The following is a 12,706-nucleotide window of genomic DNA, read 5'->3' as shown; positions in this document are numbered from 1 at the left end:
CTCTGAGAAGGTATTCAAATCCCAGTGAGAAGCCAGCAGAGAAAAGCTGGTTGAACCTCCTCCTGGAGATAATTCCACAGCCTAGGAAGTTGTAATGATATAATTACAGTTGGAAGACACCCCAGGGCATTCAGTCCAACCCCTTCCAATCATGTAGGACAACACAACCCAAGCCTTCCAACAGATGGCCATCCAGCTTCGGTTTCAAAACCTTGAAAAAAGGAAAAACTATCACATTCCCACGTATTCCACTGTCAAACATGACCTAACACCCAGAAAGTTTTTTTTTCTTAATGTTTAGGTGGAATCTCTTCTCCTGGAGTTCAACTCCAATGCTCTGTGTTCTACTCTCTGGAGCAACAGAAATCAAGCTTGCTCCATCTATTGGGAACATAGGTCTTCATACATAGGGTTAAGTCTGTGCAAATCAGAATTAGATAGCTCCATAATTGGGTAGCTCCATAATTTGGTAGTTCCATATTGGATCACAGAAAGTATTGATGGTTTATTTATCATGTCATCAGCAACGATACCATTGTATTAAATTTCTAACAGAACAAAACAAACAAAACAGATTAAAAAAGCACAAATTTTGTAAACTTGGTAGTTGATTAAATGTCCTTTGACCAGTATCTGGCCACTTGGAGTGCCTCTGGTGTTGCCGCAAGAAGGTCCTCCATTGTGCATGTGGCAGGGCTCAGGGTGCATTGAAGCAGGGGGTCAGTGGTTTGCTCACACTCCTCTGGATGCAGCAGCCCCCCCCCCCCCAAAAAAGTATGACCAGTGGCTGGTGGATCACACCAATTTGGCCGGAGGTCTTTCACAGAGCCAGGCCTTACAAACATTAGAATCATAGAGTTGGAAGAGACCTCATGGGCCATCCAGCCCAACCCCCTGCCAAGAAGCAGGAAAATTGTATTCAAAGCACCCCCAACAGATGGCTATCCAGCCTATGGGTTGTTGCAGGTTTTTTCGGGCTATAGGGCCATGTTCTAGAGGCATTTCTCCTGACGTTTCACCTGCATCTATGGCAAGCATCCTCAGATGCAGGCGAAATGCCCGAAAAAACCTACAACAACCCAGTGATTCCGGCCATGAAAGCCTTCGACAATACATTATCCAGCCTATGTTTAGAAATCTCCAAAGAAGGAGCCTCTACCACACTCCGGGGCAGAGAGTTCCACTGCTGAACAGCTCTCACAGTCAGGAAGTTCTTCCTCATGTTCAGATGGACCCCAAGATCTTTTTTACATGTACTGCTCTCGAGCCAGGCATTGTCCCCCATTCTGTATCTTTGGATTTCATTTTTTCTGCCTAAGTGGAGTACCTTGCATTTGTTACTGTTGAACTTCATTTTGTTAGTTTATGTCACATTAATTTTACAGTGTAGATGCACCCTCAGCCTCTGGAGCAGCAAGCTCCATCATTCCTTGATCTGATGTTCTTTCAAATGTTTCAACATTACTATCACAACCCTCATAACTTCCACAAGGCAACTCCAACCTGCCAAAAGCTATGGCAAGACAATTCCGGTTAAGCACTGTCTTCTGAGGCAGCTCACAGTTGTGGTTCTGCTTGAGAAAATGCTCTGGTGACGTGTTCTGTGAGTTTGGAGACCTTTCCAAAGCCCAGGGTGACACATATGGCTGCCTTATTTTCCGCTTGCTTATCTGAAGAGATCAAAGAACTCGACTCTCTGTGCCTGGCTGGTTGTTAAAATGGCTGCACCTGAGCAAGGGCTATAAAGGGCAAAACCATAATGTCTGCAAAAGTCAATTATTTTGACTGGAGCCATTAGACCAGCTAGGATTTTTTTTTAAAAAAAAAACAAACCCACACATTTAAGTAGAAACGAGGCTGTAAACTCTCCAGTGAGAGTGGAAATATTGACAGGAAGCTTTTTTCTTTGCATGGGAAATAAACCAGATATTTGGGGTGACATATCAAAGCACAATATCCCCTAGGATTGTGTGAATTGTGTTGCAAGATTTGACAAGCCTGCAGAAAATCAAAAGGTATTTGGAAAGGATTGTCATCTGCAGGTGTTTTGGTTTGACTAAGAACAGTCCGTAATACCATGACTCAGCCTTCTGGCCTGACGTGGCACCAACCTGAAGGTCTGCGCTTGGTTTTGAGGTCTTAAAAAGCATAGAAATGAAAAACTTCTATAAAATCAGTGCAAAAATGGAAACGTGAATCATGTAGTTGAAAGCAATATCAAACTGGTTCTTCAATTTGTTTTAAGTTATAAGAGAAAAGACTTGGGTTACATCTACAATGTAGAATGAATACAGTTTGCCAGTGCTTTAACTGCCATGGCTCAGTGCTATGGAATCTCAGGACTTGTAGTTTTACAAGGTCTTTTCCCCAAAAATGCCAGTGCCTCCTCCAGTTACAACACATAGTATTCCATAGCACTTGTATATGCACCCTTGGAAAAGAACATAGATGGTTGGCATCTGGATATATGACTGTTGGAGTTAACAAGCTTTCCAAGCCTATACTCACCCATTACTGATTTGCATGTTATTCTTCAGGAATTTAGACACTGGTGGCAACCTGTTTCTTTTCAACATACCTTCTGTCTTTTTGTATCACTCAAATCTGCAGTCATTTTCTTCTCACTCTCCTCCATGAGACGTATGTCTAATTATTCACAGTTATCTATAAGTAAAGATAAGTTCACTGGTTAAACAAAGACTAAGGTTGCTCATTTCTCTTTTAGACCCTGTGTATACATGAGTGGGACAGGTTGTTGTTCAGCTTCTGCCTTACCAATATGATTACTCTCCTTGAGAGATCACTCCCCCCCCTCTCTTTCTCTCTCTCTTCCCAACAATAACATCACTGGGGGACATTGGAAGATCTGTAGTAGTCACTAGCTATTAAGATAAGTGTTTATGAAATTGCTTATTACTTAATAAGTATGAATAATTGGGAACTTGTGGTGACATATTTAAGAGAATATTGGAATAGGCCATCATTCATAGTTTTTGAAGAATAGTAGATATTACAAGTAGAAAGAAGCTTATATCATCTAGTCTAAAGGATAGATATTTATAATAGAGGAAGTTGATTAAACGAATACTGACATCATCTGGGTGACTGGAAGCCAAGCCTTGTTTGCCCTCCTTTTTTTCTTCCTTTTTTTAACTTTTAGTATGATTTGGTAGTTCGTGCTTGTTAATGTCCTTTGCCCGACTGCTCTTTGGAGGGAAGGATAGTAGAGGCAAACATGAAGTACTTTGGCCACATAATGAGGAGACAGGAAAGCTTGGATAAGAGAATGATGCTGGGGGAAAGGGAAGGAAAAGGGAAGAGGGGTCAACCAAGGGCAAGATAAATGGATGGTATCCTTGAAGTGACTGGATTGACCTTGAAGGAGCTGGGGGTGGTGATGGCCAACAGGGAGCTCTGGCGTGGGTTGGTCCATGAGGTCACAAAGAGTCGGAAACGACTGAATGAATGAACAACAACAACAACAATGTCCTTTGCAGTTAAAATGTATTACCCCATGTATTGGTTTTTAAAAGTTTTATCTATGAGGGAAGGGGTGCACAATTACTATTGTTAAATAGCATGCAATTTCACCTTCTAATCAAGGTGAAAGAAGAAAGCGCAAAAGCCGGGTTGCAGCTAAACATCAAAAAACCCAAGATTATGGCAACAAGAATGATTGACAACTGGAAAATAGAGGGAGAAAATGTGGAGGCCGTGACAGACTTTGTATTTCTAGGTGCAAAGATTACTGCAGATGCAGACTGTGGCCAGGAAATCAGAAGACGCTTACTTCTTGGGAGGAGAGCAATGTCCAATCTCGATAAAATAGTAAAGAGTAGAGACATCACACTGGCAACAAAGATCCATTGCCTAGTCAAAGCCATGGTATTCCCTGTAGTCACCTACGGATGTGAGAGCTGGACCTTAGGGAAGGCTGAGTGAAGGAAGATCGATGCTTTTGAGCTGTGGTGTTGGAGGAAAGTGCTGAGAGTGCCTTGGACTGCGAGAAGATCCAACCAGTCCATCCTCCAGGAAATAAAGCCCGGTTACTCACTGGAGGGAAGGAGACTAGAGACAAAGTTGAAGTACTTTGGCCACATCATGAGGAGACAGCAAAGCCTAGAGAAGGCAATGATGCTGGGGAAAGTGGAAGGCAAAAGGAAGAGGGGCCGACCAAGGGCAAGATGGATGGATGGCATCCTTGAAGTGACTGGACTGACCTTGAAGGAGCTGGGGGTGGTGACGGCCGACAGGGAGCTCTGGCGTGGGCTGGTCCATGAGGTCACGAAGAGTCGGAGACGACTGAATGAATGAACAACAACAACATGCAATTATACTATTTATTGCCTGACTTCATTGCAGTCAATGGTGCTATTCAGGTTTTCTCCTCATTATTATTATTATTATTATTATTATTATTATTATTATTATTATTATTATTAATCTCCAATAGAAACAATAAAGAGTGCAGTATAAAAATGTTATTTCATACATGTGCTTTAATAAAAATATTTTGAAAGAATTATGAAAGTGATACTTACTTAGGCAATCCCTCATAGCCTGAGAATGATGGCCCTCCAAGTGTAGTGTCTTGGCAATGGGTCCATAGGTAGCTGTGGAGCTCTATTCTTGACCCGCATGTTCTCCCGCAGTGAGGACATTGGTTTCCAGATGGAAGGCGGTCCCAGTCAGGTTTAGCTTGATGCTCCTTTCTCTTGGCATATTTCTTCCTTTTGCTGTCCATTCATGCCTCTTCAAATTTTTCAGTACTGCTGGTCACAGCTGACCTCCACTTAGAACCCTCAAGGGCCAGGGCTTCCCATTTCTTTATGTCTATGCCACAGTTTTTAAGGTTGGCTTTCAGCCCATCTTTAAATCTCTTTTTCCTGTCCACCAATATTATGTTTCTAGTTTTTGAGTTCAGAGTATAATAACTGCTTTCGGAGACAGTGATTGGGCATTCAGACAACGTGGCCAGTCCAACGGAATTGGTGTTGTAGGAGCATTGCTTCAATGCTGATGGTCTTTGCATCTTCCAGCATGCTGACATTTGTCTTCCTGTCTTCCCAATATGCAGGATTTTTTGGAGGCAACGCTGATGGAATCGTTCCAGGAGTTGAGAGTGATGTCTGTAGACAGTCCACGTTTTGCAGGCATATAGCAGGGTTGGGAGGACAATCGTTTTATAAATAAGCACTTTGATCTTCCTGCAGATGTCCTGATCCTCAAACATTCTCTGCTTCATTCAGAAAAATGCTGCACTTGCAGAGCTCAGGCAATGTTGTATTTCAGTGCCAATGTTGACTTTTGTGGAGAGATGGCTGCCAAGGTCAGGGAAATGGTCAACATTTTCTAATGTTACACCATTAAACTGAAGGATATATTTATTAATTTATTTACATTATTTATATCCCGCCCATATCAACCCACAGGTGACTCAGGGCGGTCTACTTATCGGCACAATTCGATGCCATCAATACATACATTCAAAAAGCAAAAACAATTAAGTGCATTTAAACAAAAAAGACAGTGCAATAACAATTTAAAAAGAGCTATATCCTCTCATTCCAATAGTAGGAGAAATGAGTACAAGTATGCATATTGGGAAAATAGTTTGCATGTGATAAAAGAAATGTGTCCAAAATACTTTTTTAAATGCATTTTCCATAACGTATCATTGTTTTGTACACACTATTGGCTTGGAGAATTGCAATGTAAAACTTGGAGATCATTTCCCTGTGTATATTAGACAGAAAGTATGGATAAAGTTGGTTTATATAAAAATGCAACCCACCAAATGTATTCCCTTACACCCGTCATAGCTCTTTATATGTATAGCACCACCACCACCTCACAGAGGGTGATGAAAACATTTTACAACAGGACATAAAAGAAAAGAAAACAATACATTATTTAATTTCATGATTTATTTTGTTTGAAGTATGTGTGCCCTGCCAGACACACGGAGTGGCTGGCATACAAATAAAAGCAACTTTATGAACAGCTTACTGATGACGGGTGTTTGCATTCCAGTTCAGCAGAAATGGGGAGTAAAGAAGTCTGTTTTGCATCTGACCTCTATTACTGCAGAGCTGCTGTTTCACCAACAAAGTGGGACCCTGTTAGCTGTAACACCTGGCTGATTTGTTGATTGGAACCAGCTGTTCCTCCCCCCCTTAACTATCCACAGTGAAGTGAAGAAAAGTTGGGGACTTGCAGAGAACTAGTTCCTACAAAGATAATCCTGAAGAAGATTTTCATGTCAGGTTGCCAATTCAAGGAGAAAGAAGGGAAGAAGCATAGAAGGGTGGGTGGGTTGGTGGGACAACTATTGTCATTGAAAATTGGAGAGCAATTTAAGGAGGGGGCAAAGAACGTAGGGAAAGCTAAGTTCCGATTATTTTATTTACTTATTTACTTATTTACTTACAGCATTTATATTCCACTCTTCTCACCCTTTACAGGACTCAGGGCGGATCACAATGCACATATACATGGCAAACATTCAGTGCCATAGACACACAACATATATAGACAGAGACACAGAGGCTATTTAATTTTCCAGCTTCATGAGGGTATGCTTTCTTGAATCTCAGCCACTGGGGGAGCTGTTGTGTTACCATCCACTTGTGACACCAATGGATTACTTCCTCATTCTTTGCACACTACTGGACAGTTTCATGGTGTTGTAAATTAGTTAAATTAGCCTCCCCGCATAAGCGGTACCTAAATTTCCTGCTTGACAGATGCAACTGTCTTTCGGGTTGCAAAGGTTGACAGCAAGCTAGACAAATGGTTGACTTCGACCCAGGCTGGCTTCAAACACATGACCTCCTGGTCACTAGTGATTTTAATGCAACTGACTCCCAACCAGCTGTGCCACAACCTGGTCCTAAACATTGAGGATGGAAATTGACTCAGCTAGAGGCTGTCTTCAGAACTGCTGAGGGAGATAGAAGAGATCTCAAGGGAGACAGGTGAGCCCTGTAGGACCTAAACATTAGAAAGAGCTTCCTGATGATAAGATATGTGCACTTTCATATACACATATCATACCATAAATAGATGAAGTCCTTGATCACATGATAAATATTTATGAACCAGCATTGAGAAAATATACGATTTTTTCCATTTGGTTTCTAGTATCCTACTACAAACTCTGTTTCAGATTATTCATTGGTTAGAAAAACCAGATAAAACATGTATTTCATTTTAATTTTGATCATTATTTTAAGTAAAAGGCTTTTAATAAAAACTGCAAATAGCCATAAAAAGAAGCATTTTCCATATGTGAAAAAGGAATGTCTCTTCAAAGAGCAAACTTGCAGTGACACATACATGTGTTAGCTAAATATAAAGTATCTCTTTTATGCAAATGTATATCTCTTATTTATTGCTTAGTCAATTTATAGTTTATTTTAAAATAGAGTCAGTACTCAGTGTCCATAGATTCAACCAACCAGTGCTCAAAACTATTGGAGGAGGGGGAGAGATTCATAAAGGAAATCTTGGTTTTGCTTTGTGCCAAGCAATACATTGATATGCAGATATAAACTTTACTGTACCATTATATACAATAGGGCTTGAGCATCCATGAAATTTGGTATCCACATGGGGTCCTGGAACCAAACTCCAGCAGATATTGGGATCCCACTATACATATGAATATGAGTGTTGAGTGACCTGTCATAGAAATAATACATTGTTTCCCTCTTCTTCTTTTTTCCTCTATCTGTATTTTTTAGGATTGATGGACACTGCTTATGAATCAGGAAGGATTTAAACACATTGTGAGTACTAGATGGAGATCCTACCCCACTGAACAGCAGCTTCTATCAAGTACTTCATGAGCATTCTCAGTGAGTAAAATTAAAATTCTTCAATATTTTTATATATGGAGATGGATGGATGACTATTAAATCCCAGAAATTTTTTCTCGAAATCAACTAATGCTTTGGATATCTTAGATTTTAGTTATGCAATCAGCCCATCAGAGCAAAATTCGGTGGTTGTGACACTGCATTACTTGGGTGAGAATCAATGGCATAGGGCTCAATCCAATTATCAATGCCAACTAGAGCAGACTTCTTAATCAGTTAGAACTTGACAAGTCAACACCTTAAGTTCCATTGCTTGAATGAGTTTGGTCTACTTGGTACTAACAATAGGATTTAGGGCCAAGCTACAATGTATTGTGAGATTAAGTAACTAAGGAAGGTTTTATCTTCTCTTTGTGAACTGTGGCATGTGAATTTCTGGAAAATTACTTGACATGTACCTTTTACTGTAGCTTGTCTGGTGCCAAGGTAGTCTATTGAGGTCATGATTACCAGTCCAGTTTTATTTCTACTTGGTTAACGATATTCTGAGATCTTTCAAGGGTTTTGGAAAGGACACCATAAAAAAAACAAAGAAAGAACATTGTCGACCAAAAGCATAAGACTTGGAATTGTAAAATTTCTGCTCAGAAGTACAATGTGAACTTGCTCGTATTGTGGACTTGTCTATCCATTTACCTCCTCCAACCAGACAACATGCCTACTTAGATAACATTACTTGTTCTAGAGTTGAATCCACGAATAGTAGCTACTGCAATATCTGTCTATCTTGCTCCATGGAACAACAGATGGAGTCAGAACTACTAAACCACATATAAAATGTGATAATTCACCAGAGTGACACCAGCTTCAGAGCTAAAATGTCTTTTGATGCTCAGGGTGGAGTCTGGAGCTAAAAGCTGGAACCTAGTAGACAAAGGCACATTGGTGGTATAAATATTATGGTTTGTGGTGCTTGGCGAGGCATAAAATAGCACTTGAATTGTCAAGGGAAGACCTTGGGTGTGTGCTGGAAAGGCTCAGGGAGAGAAGAGTGAATATAGAACATGAATGCTGTCACCTTCACCCTGAGTTATCATCAGATTTCACATGATTCTCTCCAGAATTCAGTGGTTCTCAAAGTGGAGTCCCCAGATGCTTTTGGCCTACAACTCCCAGAAATCCCAGCCAGTTTACCAGCTGTTAGGATTTCTGGGAGTTGAAGGCCAAAGATATCTGGGGACCCCAGGTTGAGAACCACTGCTCCAGATGGTTTGTAGTACAGCTCTCATCATCCAAGAAAAGAAAGCCATACTGGTGCTGGGAACAGTTATTGTTCTATCGACAAAAGTATGATAGCTGGAACCCTACACTGGTTGCATACTGCGGGGCAGAATTCATGAAGGGAAGACGAGTGTGAGACAGCGCAGCGAGTGAGAGACGCAGCTGCGAGGGAAGGAGGAGGAGGGGGTCTACGACTCACATGTCCTGCCCTCCCAGAGCCCTGGCTCCTCCACTGTTAGAAAGCAGCCAGGGGAAAGCAGAAGAGGGGAGGGGGGAATCTGGTTCCTGCCACTCTGTTTGCACTAGATCCTTGTAAAAAACTCCCCTGGCCGCCAGCACACTTTCTGCCCTTCAAAGAAAGCAGCCCCAGCAGCTGGGAGCAGTGCAAGCAGACTTCCCTTCATTAATTCTGACTCACGTTGCGCAACTAGCATAGGGTTCGTAGGGTCCCAGCTATCATACTTTTGCTGTTCTATCCAGTCAAGAGGCATCTATCAGATAGATCAAGTGGGTGACAGAACTTCTCCAGTTTTTGAGGTTCTAGTAATGAATGCAGGCTGAACAAAACATTTATGGAATACGGCACTAAATTTATGAAAACTGAACAAAAGTGTTTTATTGTATAAATCACTCTCTGAGCAAAGTCACTCTCTGAGCTGTCTCTTAAACTTCAAGTCATTTGGATTATTGCATGCCTGTTATCTAAATGTTGGCTGTGAGTTTGTTTTCCTTTGAACATCAAGTGAAATCAAGAAGTAAAACCAGCATGTATGAAGCTAACATATTTTCAAGAGTGCCCCAAATGTGCAGATTTTTAGAAGGTAAAATACCTAGCTATTTGGTACATTTATGATCTTGCATGCAGTGTGTGTTAGATAGGCTTATTATTCTGCTTTGCAGGAATGCTACAAGTTGCTCATGTGTTCCTCATTTAACATATTGTATTGTATTTTATATGCTGTACTTTCAATGTTATGTACACTACAGTCATTTTGCCTGGCTGTAAATACCTCTGAGATATGTTGTACAGTGAGATTCAATAACAAAGTTGTGTCAGCTATAAGCTTGATCTTGTTTCCCTGGATTTTATAATTCTGTAGAAAGTGTTATACTAATTTGGAAATATAAATGCTCATCTTGTGTTCTTGATGAAAGGGTTCTTTGATGATGAAATAATGTACATCCTATAGTTGTCAATATAGATATAATATTCAAAATACAGTAAATGTATATTAATAAAGATGCCTAACCTCTATCCTGTACATGTGAGTGTGTACACTCACTCAGCCCATAATAATAATATAATCAATATTTTACCCATCCCCCATTGTTACTAATGCCTTCCATGTTGCCACTGTGGTGGCATATTCTGGTTCCTCTTAAGTTTTGCTATGGAGCCCTGCCGTAAATCATGCCCCTGAATTTTGTCCCATCTGATGAGGTTGCCATACACACATCTCAATATGTCTTCCTCATAGCAAAGTTGACATCTCCTTTTGCAATGGCCTATTGCCTCTCTTTAAGCCTGGATCATCCTCATCATTGCTGTATCTAAACCAGAGTACCATTTGGTTTTTCCGTTATTTTCTAAAGTTCCTAAGATGCCTGAATGTGGATTGACATGTTGTCTTTTGACATTTAAAAAGCAATCCATCCATTGGCAAAGACGGAGCTGTTGGAATCAACTTGTGATGATATCATGTCCTTGCCAATTGCACATACTTTTGGAAAAACCATTTACTTTTCAGTTTCTATCATTTTGCCATTAGCTTGGGAAAGCAATATCTGTTGGTGATCCAGTTTTCCTTCTCTTCCATCAGTGTTAAAGCACTTAGTAGCCAGAATCTTCTTGGGTACATCTGTTGGTGTAATTCCCCCACCACTACAGTTTTCCTATTTGAGTGCTTTGGAATATACCTAGTAACACTTTGCACAATATATTTTCCACAGTTGCACAACTATAGTCCAACCCAGGCACCACACACATTAAATATTCAATGGTTGATAAGATAGCTTGATGTCATTTGTTGGCTGTTTTATAGTTGAAAGAAAATGTACAACCTTCATTCCCCCAAGCATCCAGCAAGGATACTGGAGGTACACAAGGGTGAAGGATATGCCTTTTTCAAGCAGTTCAACAGCAGCTGGAGCACTTCCACCTTGGTCTGATTGCCTGTACAGGTGGACCCAGCTACCCTTTAGTGGCAGTTGGATAACCAGGAAAAGGAGAAGCTGTGATCTCCATCTTAAGTATGCAGGCGTAGCTTTGTGTTCCACCAGTGGTAGAATAGGACCTCAACCTATGTTGATCCATATGGGAATCTCATCATCAGTTGTCTCTTCTACAAGACACATTGGCACCACTATTTTGGGTTCTAATATTAAACATTAAACTTCACTTTGGGTTACAGGAGCATTTAATTCCTATAAGTTTCAGCTCCCAGCTACTCTTCATATTCCACCATTGGCTACAATGCTCAGTGGTTCCATGCATCCCTGAGCTTTCCCTCTCTCCTGTTATTTTACGATCCCATTGTTTCCAACTCCCTGCTCTCCATCTGTTGAACATTGTAAACAAGTGAAAAGCTCATTGATTTACATGCTCTTTGACAGCTTCCAAAATTAATTGTTGGTCAAAAGGTAGAGGAATCAGCTGAGAAGTGGAGAGGATACCCTCATAGATGTTGCCTGACAACCAACATCTATGACGTTTCTACTATTGCCATTCACTAGTGGAAAGGGAATGGAGGAGGGAGAAGATTCAGACAGTAGAGAAGCAGCTAATCTTGATGTGATAAAGGAGAGAAATGGGAAGGCATCCAAGAAATGGGAAGGTATCAACAGCCTTGCTCTGATCTTGCAGACTCAGGGCAGCCATGTCTTCTTTGATTGCATCTATCCATCTGGAATGTGGCTGTCCTGTCTTCCTACTGCTTTCTACCCAGGGGCGGCTCAACCATTACGCAAAGTAAGCATTAGCAGTATAGTTGATTTTCCCCAGGGGCGCTCTTGAGGTGCTCTTGGGGGAAAATAGACCTTGACATATGCGAGTTGTAGTTACTGGGATGTATAGTTCACCTACAAGCAAAGAGCATTCTGAACTCCACCAATGATGGAATTGAACCAAATATGGCACACAGCAGGAAATCAGAAGACGCTTACTTCTTGGGAGGAGAGCAATGTCCAGTCTCGATAAAATAGTAAAGAGTAGAGACATCAGACTGGCAACAAAGATCCGCCTAGTCCAAGCCATGGTATTCCCTGTAGTAACCTACGGATGTGAGAGCTGGACCATAGGGAAGGCTGAGCGAAGGAAGATCGATGCTTTTGAGCTGTGGTGCTGGAGGAAAGTGCTGAGAGTGCCTTGGACTGCGAGAAGATCCAACCAGTCCATTCTCCAGGAAATAAAGCCCGGCTGCTCACTGGAAGGAAGGATACTAGAGACAAAGTTGAAGTACTTTGGCCACATCATGAGGAGACAGCAAAGCCTAGAGAAAACAATTATGCTGGGGAAAGTGGAAGGCAAAAGGAAGAGGGGCCGACCTAGGGCAAGATGGATGGATGGCATCCTTGAAGTGACTGGACTGACCTTGAAGGAGCTGGGG

At 41.2% G+C, this 12,706-nt stretch overlaps 1 long non-coding RNA gene across 1 annotated transcript in view; it reads left to right on the top strand.

Moving 5' to 3' along the window:
- LOC132770090 (uncharacterized) overlaps positions 1 to 7,827 on the top strand; it is an 880,357-nt gene extending 872,530 nt beyond the window's left edge. The window contains exon 4 of the long non-coding RNA XR_009630984.2: positions 7,746 to 7,827. This is a non-coding gene — a long non-coding RNA (uncharacterized lncRNA). The remainder of the gene's footprint in view (positions 1 to 7,745) is intronic.
- Positions 7,828 to 12,706: the final 4,879 nt, after the last annotated feature.

This window comes from Anolis sagrei, chromosome 3, assembly GCF_037176765.1.
Source record: "Anolis sagrei isolate rAnoSag1 chromosome 3, rAnoSag1.mat, whole genome shotgun sequence".
NCBI classification, from domain to species: Eukaryota; Metazoa; Chordata; class Lepidosauria; order Squamata; family Dactyloidae; genus Anolis; species Anolis sagrei.
The sequence above is the reverse complement of the archived record's forward strand: the minus strand, read 5'-3'. Positions and strand labels throughout refer to the sequence as shown.